Source organism: Homalodisca vitripennis, unplaced genomic scaffold (genome assembly GCF_021130785.1).
Source record: "Homalodisca vitripennis isolate AUS2020 unplaced genomic scaffold, UT_GWSS_2.1 ScUCBcl_28;HRSCAF=654, whole genome shotgun sequence".
Classification (NCBI taxonomy): Eukaryota; Metazoa; Arthropoda; class Insecta; order Hemiptera; family Cicadellidae; genus Homalodisca; species Homalodisca vitripennis.
In genome coordinates, this window is record NW_025776151.1 from 245,660 (window position 1) to 254,130 (window position 8,471).

Below are 8,471 nucleotides of genomic sequence, written 5' to 3' on the forward strand. Positions count from 1 at the left end.
TGGCCTGTGGTACATCGCAGTCTTAACAAATCTAAAACATGTACAATAAAAGTGAAAGTGTCATGTAATGTTATTCACATGTAATATTTGAAGGAAGCCACTCCCAGTCTGATTTTTTTCCATAATATTTTACGTATCATGTTTTGCCTAAATTATACTACAATATTTTATATATGTTTAGCGATAGTTTTCATGTGTATCTTTGTGTCCATTTACTGTCAGTATATATGGGCAGACAAATGTGAATAAAGCATAGTCTGCTCTATTCGCATGTGGCGTGGGTAAATTGGCTGAAGAGTGAAAGGCCTACTACTACTAGCCCATCCCTGTTACAAACGAAGCTGTGTGTTCCAGCGCGTGTGTGAGTCGAGCACCTGGCTCGGGTCCCCCGCTCGGCAAATGTCGGAGGCCCTCGGTAAGTTCCGATCCCTTCCACAGCAACTACTCACTGCCCTCCCTACAACGGATTTTGCCAGCGCTCCAAGCAGATTTTTGACACATCGTACTGCGATTTCTGGCCTGTGGTAGAGCGCACCCTTAACGAGATCTTCGGACTTGCCGTTTATGATTATCAAGTCTGTATTATAACATGATATAATAGTACACGGTTTAAAGTACTTTGGTTTATGAATACTTATTGACTTTGAGAGTTGGACGTGAAATGAATATTTGAACCTAAAAAGGGTTTTTGGCGAGATAATGGCATCGCTTCAGGATATGGGAGGAGAGAACATAAATGTCATATGAGCATATATTTCGCTTCAAATAGCGGCTTTAAAATTTAACAATACATATCTCAAAATTTGTTAGTCTTACAACAGTATAAATTAATATAATAATATCTTATTATTCACTTACAGAACTAGCTGTCATATATCATATTTGTTTAAATTGGTTAAAAAATAAATTGGCTATTTCTGGTGTTGGCTAATTATTCTTTGTCAGCTTTAGAAAGTGTACTCTTTTATTTAAGTGCAGGAACAGCTGTTTTTAAGTAGAGAAGAACGTTTCTATCCTCAGAAAATAATATATTTTACATTGACCCAACAAGATAGTAAAGTAGCCGTACAGTTTTATTTTTCAACCAATTTAATTATTTTAAACCCATTTACTTATGTAAAATATCGTTTATATATTACTAATTAAATCTTTACCAAAACAACATTCTTTCTATATTTTTGTAATAATGATATTTCAATAGATTGAATTTGTAAAACTTTTAAATTAATTTAAATTTTAAATATTTACTAATTTAGTTTTTTGTTATACCTCATTGATTAGCTTTACATAACTGCCAATTTCCAAGTTGTTTGCCTTAATAGTTTTTGAGATTTGTTTGTTTTTAATACAAATTCGCATGGGCCGACACTAAACGAACTGAAATAAAACAAATTATCATATGATATATTGGATTGTTTTTTTTTTACTATCATCTACTGAAGTTGTGAGAATCTCAAGTAAAAACATCCTGTAAATCCACTTCTTATAATAATTTTTCAGAACATATAATCGTTTTTTAGTTTTAATACAAACTTATAACAGGAAAATTAATCCGAATCATAAGATGAACGTTCCTTGTATATTCTCCTTAGACTAGAGCTGCCAGAATATATATATATATATATATATATATATATATATATATATATATATATATATATATATAAAACAACTCAAATGATTTTATTTAAATAAACGTGTGATTGCCTTCTTATCAGGGGACTGTATTAGTTTTCTAGCAGATGTCGATGTAAGTCAAAAATCCAAGATCTTAAGATAACTATTTCACACCCCCTCTTTAGATATAGACTCATGGCTGCTATAACAATGAAGCATACTTGATCAAAAAATTCCATCGAAGATATTAAAATATTTTTATCCACAGATAACAATCAATCAGTCAATCTCGTCATCTCAAATAACATGAGATAAGTATCTTTTGATACTTTCGTAACACAAATCTATTAGAGATCCTCGAGAATTGAACCTGTAAATCCTTTATTGGAGAGGCAAGACAATACCTATAAAGAAATGGGAATTATTTTCAGTACATGCATAGTCACAGTATGTAATATATATATATATATATATATATATATATATATATATATATATATATATATATATATATATATATGTGTGTGTGTTTGTTTATACAATATTATAATCGTCTATATAACACAGAGGCGCCATCCGGAAAAAAGGGCACATAGGCCTATGTGCCCTTTTTCCAATCATCGGTTTTTCTAATCCGCCATATTGTTGTTAATACTCTGTAAAAATTTCAGTTCAATATCTCAACACTAGAGGTCAGAAGTGCAGTTTTTGTAACACATGATTCACAACTACAAGCCTGTTGAACCACAACATAACCTAGTGACGCATTGTTCTTGTAGCTTGTGGTTTTAATGTTTATTTATAATAAACAAAAGAAATGGATAACACTGAGCCAGTTGAGAAGAAGAGACGGTTAATGCATAAATACGTAAATAAGAAACGTAAAAGTGCTAAACTTAGTAGAGTTCGGAGTGAAGCGTATGTTACCGTATGTTACTGTAAAGGTACAGTTGTTCCCTCAAAAGATTTTACTTTGGTTAGTGAATGTTGCAAAAATAAATGCTATGAACAGTTCTCACTTCAAGACTAAAGTGACATGTATGATTCATTCTACAATGGACAAAACAAAGAACTTCAAGATGTCTACTTATCTGCATGTATGACCCTGTCTGCTAACACCAACATAAGTACCGGAAGACCTTACCTTTAAAACTTGTTCTTACTGCATCAAACACAGTGGCAATCAAGTTAAGGTATGCCAAAAGTGTATTCTAACTATTTTTCAGATTTCTGTCAAAAGGCTTCGTACTGTTCAGTCTAAGTCCGTAAGTGGAGCAGATTTTCAGGAAAGGCGGGAAACACATGATAACCGCCCACATAAGTTACAATCTGATGTTATAGATGTAATGAAGGCTCATTTACAACTATTTCCAAGTGGTTTTAGTCACTATTGTCCTCATAAAACAAATCTAAAATACTTTGAAAACCCACAACTGAATATAAAGAGCCTTTTTGATTTATTTAAGATTTACTATTGTGAAACAACCAACAGGCCTCTAAAACTTTCATACGAACATTATCGTAAGCTATTCAAGTCATTTTAAGTATGGGTTTAACCGTCCTAAGACAGACATAATGCGATTTTTGTTCCGAGTGTTCACAAAAGCTGGCAAAAGATGCAAATGATCCTTGCAAAGTGAGTCTGGAAACCCACAAAAGAAAATACAAGAAACATCACTCTTGGAGAGCAGATTTTATTTCCAAGGCTAAAGAAGACGCCACATCTCACTTAGTTATAGAGTTTGATTATGGACAAAACTATCCCATTCCCAAGCTTAGTGTGAATAGTCAGTTTTACAAACGATGTCTTTGGTTATATGTCTTTAACGTTCATGTATTTAATGACGATTCGTCCGTACTTTAATTGCCACATGGAAACACAGGCAAGTAAAAATAGCAACTCTGTAGTGTCCTTTGTATATGAAATATTGAAGAAAAATCTGCAGAAGTTCCCAAATACCAAAACTATTGCTTTAGTGTCTGATGCAACAGGAGGACAAAACAGGAATGTAACTGTAACAAAATTTTTGTACCTGGTTTGCAAAAACTCATTATTTAGAAATGGTCCACCTTTACCCAGTACGTGGTTACTCATTCAGCCAATGTGACCGTAACTTTGGTCTAGTACGTTCTAAAATTAAAAAGAGGGAAGTGATTGGAAATGCTACTCCTTGGTTGGAAGCTATAGTAAGTTGTCGAGAAAGGCCTTCTAGATTCGAAATGGCAATGGATCGAGCATTAATCAAAGATTGGGAAGCTGCACTATCCAACTTTTTTCTACCTGTACCAAAATCTAATTCAAGAAAGTTTACGATAATGAAGTTTGTAATGATGAAGTACACAAAAAGTGGCAGTAATACTGTGCTCAGAAAACTATTTGCTAATATACACTCCATTTACCTACTTGGCAACATTGAATATAGAAATTTTAAAGAATGTTAACTTATCAACTGTCTCTTTTCCTACAGTTAGTGCTAGCAAAATAGGAGATGTAAGAAGTTTGTGTTCACACTTACCCCAATCAGACTGTGATTGGATTGAACAGATATTGGAAGAACCTAATCAGTAGTACAAGTCACTAACTTGTTTAATGAATAGTTTAGATTTTATAAGTTTCTTTTAACACCAACAGTTTATTCTTAAAATTTGCAGTCTAACAACTTTACTTTCTCCAAATTAATTTAAAATGTTTAAAATTCGTTTTGTTTTTATTTTGTAAAAGTGTTATTAATAGGCATACAACTAATATACAGGTATGTCAGTAAACTTTTAAAATGTAATACAAATAATGTTTTAGTCTTAATAGATTATAAAATAAAGTTTTTATGATAAAAAACTATAAGACTACACATATTATTTTAAACCTAACCCCTGGTTGGAAAAAGGGCACATAACACTTTTATTTCAAGTAACCGTTTCATTAAAACTAAGAGTTTTAAATTTAAACCCACAATAAAGATAAAAAATAAATAGTAGTACAAAACATATATAATAAGACCTGGACTAAATAATTTACTTAATAAAAGTTATAAGGGTTTAAAAACTTCAAAGCTCAATATCTCAAAAGCAACTTATGACTTATGTGCCCTTTTTTCCGGATGCCGCCTCTTAAATGTTATATATATAATTGTTATAATGTTCAAGGAATTTATCGAGTTCAATAGACATTATATATGTTGTTTAGTTAATACTGATAGATTAGTCTAGGATGAAAAGATAAAAATAAAACAGGATGTTGGGACGTCAATCCGAACTGCCTCATACTGGTGTCATATTGCGAATGTACCAGACTCTTGTGTTATATTGGCGAATGTACATGCCTATTATGTCATACTGGTAAATGCACCTGTCTCTTGTGTTATATTGGGGAATGTACATGCCTATTATGTCATACCGGTAAATGCACACCTGTCTCTTGTGTTACATTGGGGAATGTACGTGCCTATTATGTCATATTGGTAAATGTACCTGTCTCTTGCGTTATATTGGGGAATGTAAATGCCTACTGTATCATATTTTTTTAACGAACCTGCCTCTTTTGTCATAGTGGTAAACGTCCCTGCATCTTGTGTCCTTTTGGTAATGGTCCCAACCTTTTTGTCAAATATTGGTCAACGTCACTTTCACATATTGACTAAAGTTGACTTTATTTTACGAGGAATACGTGATAAAAAACAATGTAATATATAAGATAATTTAAGATTCCACTCACTCGGAAAATTAACGTCTATAGTTAATTACAAAGCTGTCATCATTTAAACCTGTGAACAAATCTAACGTCCCTTGTGAATGTTGACTTTAGCTTAATTTCACCTTCCGCTCAGTTCAGCTTTTGTAATTTGGCACTGTTTCGGATTTGATATATGGAAGAGCTCCTAAAAAATCCTACTACGAAGACGTTTAACAGGAACAATTTGTACTGCTTCGACATTAAAAGTTCTTCCTAACAAAATCCCAAGTTTAGGCCAAATGTAGTTCATAGCAGAATGTGTTTAAGTTTACCACTTAATCTTTACCGTTCTTATTTTATTATAAATAACTTTTCTGATTTTTTTATAGTTATCTCACGATAGGACTTGTAGTCTCATTCCTTATGGTATATATATATATATATATATATATATATATATATATATATATATATATATATAGCATGTAACCTCAGCGAAAACCTGTAAAGTGACCCATTACCCATTACGGCACACTCTTATATTGTATAGTTTTAAAGTTAATGCTCAAGTTTTATTTAATACAGTACAATACAAAATCATGTACTAAAATGTTCAAACTATTGAAGCATGAAAATCTTGATTTTAACAAAACACAATACAATTATATTTCAATATTTTTCATTACCAGTTTAAAAATTGAGTTACTATGTTGACAATTCAATATGATTTTTATTCTACCACGAATTGGATTACGACGCGGTTTATAAAAGGATAAACTGGTTACGAGTTGAGCGGAAATTAAACGCTCTTAATTTAATTTCCATTCCATTCACCGCTATCGACAAATAAACTTGCATTATGTCGTTTGAAACGTCTATGGTACCTTTTGTGTCTATAACGATCCATTTCTAAAATCGCGATGGTAATTATCGATAGCCCGATATCGATGTTGGTTCTCCCGATTTTATTTGTCCTTGACATCAGACAGACGAGTAATGAAAATCGAAGTCAGTTACGTGTGGAAAAATATTATTTTATTATTCCTAAAATAACTTGAGAAAATTTAGTATATGTTTTCTTTTTTTCTAATCAACAGTTTATTACATGTTTTCTATTGTAAATAGCAGTACTGTATTGGTGAATCAACCCAAGCCAGTGGAGATACAGAACCTGTACTGATCGCGACCGAATAATACCGTAGTGTCTTACACGTATACTTTGCTTTAGAACATCCAAAAGAAAACCACGGCAAGCAATAAGCAAGTAGCAACAAGTCTACGTATTTATTTATAGACTTCACAGTTCTTGTACGTTAAGAAATAATGGAGATCAACTCCAAAAAGACTTAAAGTTATTCAGAACATAATTGACTATTTTGTTTATAAGATCTGTGAAATTGATCGTGTTCTGTAATTTATTTTAAATATTGAATTTTGCAACCTTTTTTTGTATTTGATAAGAACTATGCTTAGTATTAAATCATATTGTTTAAAGTTTGTTTGTTTTTATCATGTCTGATCATTGTTTATAGTTTTGCAGTTACGTGAATTTATGTTAATAAATTTAAAATGGTTGTAAAAAATTGTAAAATTACATTTTATTGTAGATTCATTTGTTGATCTATATTTACCATACATCCAAATTAAGTAAGTTTTTCATTGGCGATATGAGTATTTTATAAATAAGTATCTGACAGGGGGTTTCTTTATATTTTTAATTTACGTATACCATTTTCTATTCATATCATTAGTTTTTTTCTTTTCTTTTTCGAATAATACTACATGAGAAATATATATAATTAAATAATTTACGAAACTTATTTTAATGTCCTTCAAAAAGACACATGATTCTTTATAGCTATGACGTTACTGCTCTATAAAATGGTTAATAATGTTGCACCTTCCGTATTTTTACAATGGATATACACCTTTCCAATATTCTTCATTGTAATATTTGTAATCACATATAAAATGATTTTGACTGATTATAAATTATGCTAGTTTTATTACTTCATTTTTGTCACTTTTCATGAGAGTCTTGCATTCCGTAAGTACATGTAAGTAAGTCTGTAATCTTTGAGTACATGTGTTTCTATGTCAAATGAAGCATTATTGTCATTAGATATTTTGGGTTCGTGAGTCTTCCTCCCGGATATTTTAAGTTTTTCGGTTCTATGTGTCCTACCACATACAGCATAGCGTTTCGTAGTATGCTGTAAATTTACATTTCTTTGCTGAAAGTAAACACATATTTGTTGGTAAGAAAAATGTAAAGTGATAGTACGTTTACTCATTCTATATCATGCTTAATGTAAAATATAATATATTGAGAATTAAATATATCTTAAATTTGGCTTTTCCTAGGTTTGGTATTGATTCGCTATTGTTCATGTTAAATTCGGGGCGAATCTTGTACATGTTCAATGGCTGCTTGTGAGTACTGCAGGCTCCAAATTTGAACGTTGTGTTTGTTTATTATACCACTATCATGAAAAGGGCGCTTCATCACTGAACACGATGCGTTTTGCGAAAGTGTCATTGACAATAGCATCAAGAATCTCGTTACAAAATGCCACATGTTAGTGTTTTTTATTAAGACGCAGAGCTTGTAATAGCTGTAAATTTTAAGGCTTTATAACCAACCGACGACCTCTTAAAACACGCCAAATTGTTGTTGAACTCCCGACTGGCACGAAGAGTTAAAGTCTTGAAGGACTGCGTCGAAAAGTAGTTTGAATTCGTGCAACTTTTTCCCCCAGACACACGAGGGTGATCAGGACTCTTACTTTTACATACAAATCCTGTATATACAAACTGCCGATACCATCTGTGAATGTTCCACCTATTAGAAGGATCATTTTGGTACCTCAACCTGAAATCTCTTTAATCTCAACCTAAATGATTTCTGCTGCGGAGCATCCATTTTAGATACGTGACGGTGACGAAGCAAAACAGAAGACAACTGACATCTAGCGGCTATTAATATAAACTAGACTATTTATTTGTTTCTCCAATAACTGAGCCGAGGCGCAGCGATCGATAGTTTTGACCAAATAATACTTTTTAATACATATATTCCTTTTTTTAAACACCCTGATTATAACGCTCTTCTATTCACAATACCAGGGTTTTATTAAAATAACGCTCACTTGCAAGTTACAACATCAATTGAAATATACAAAAT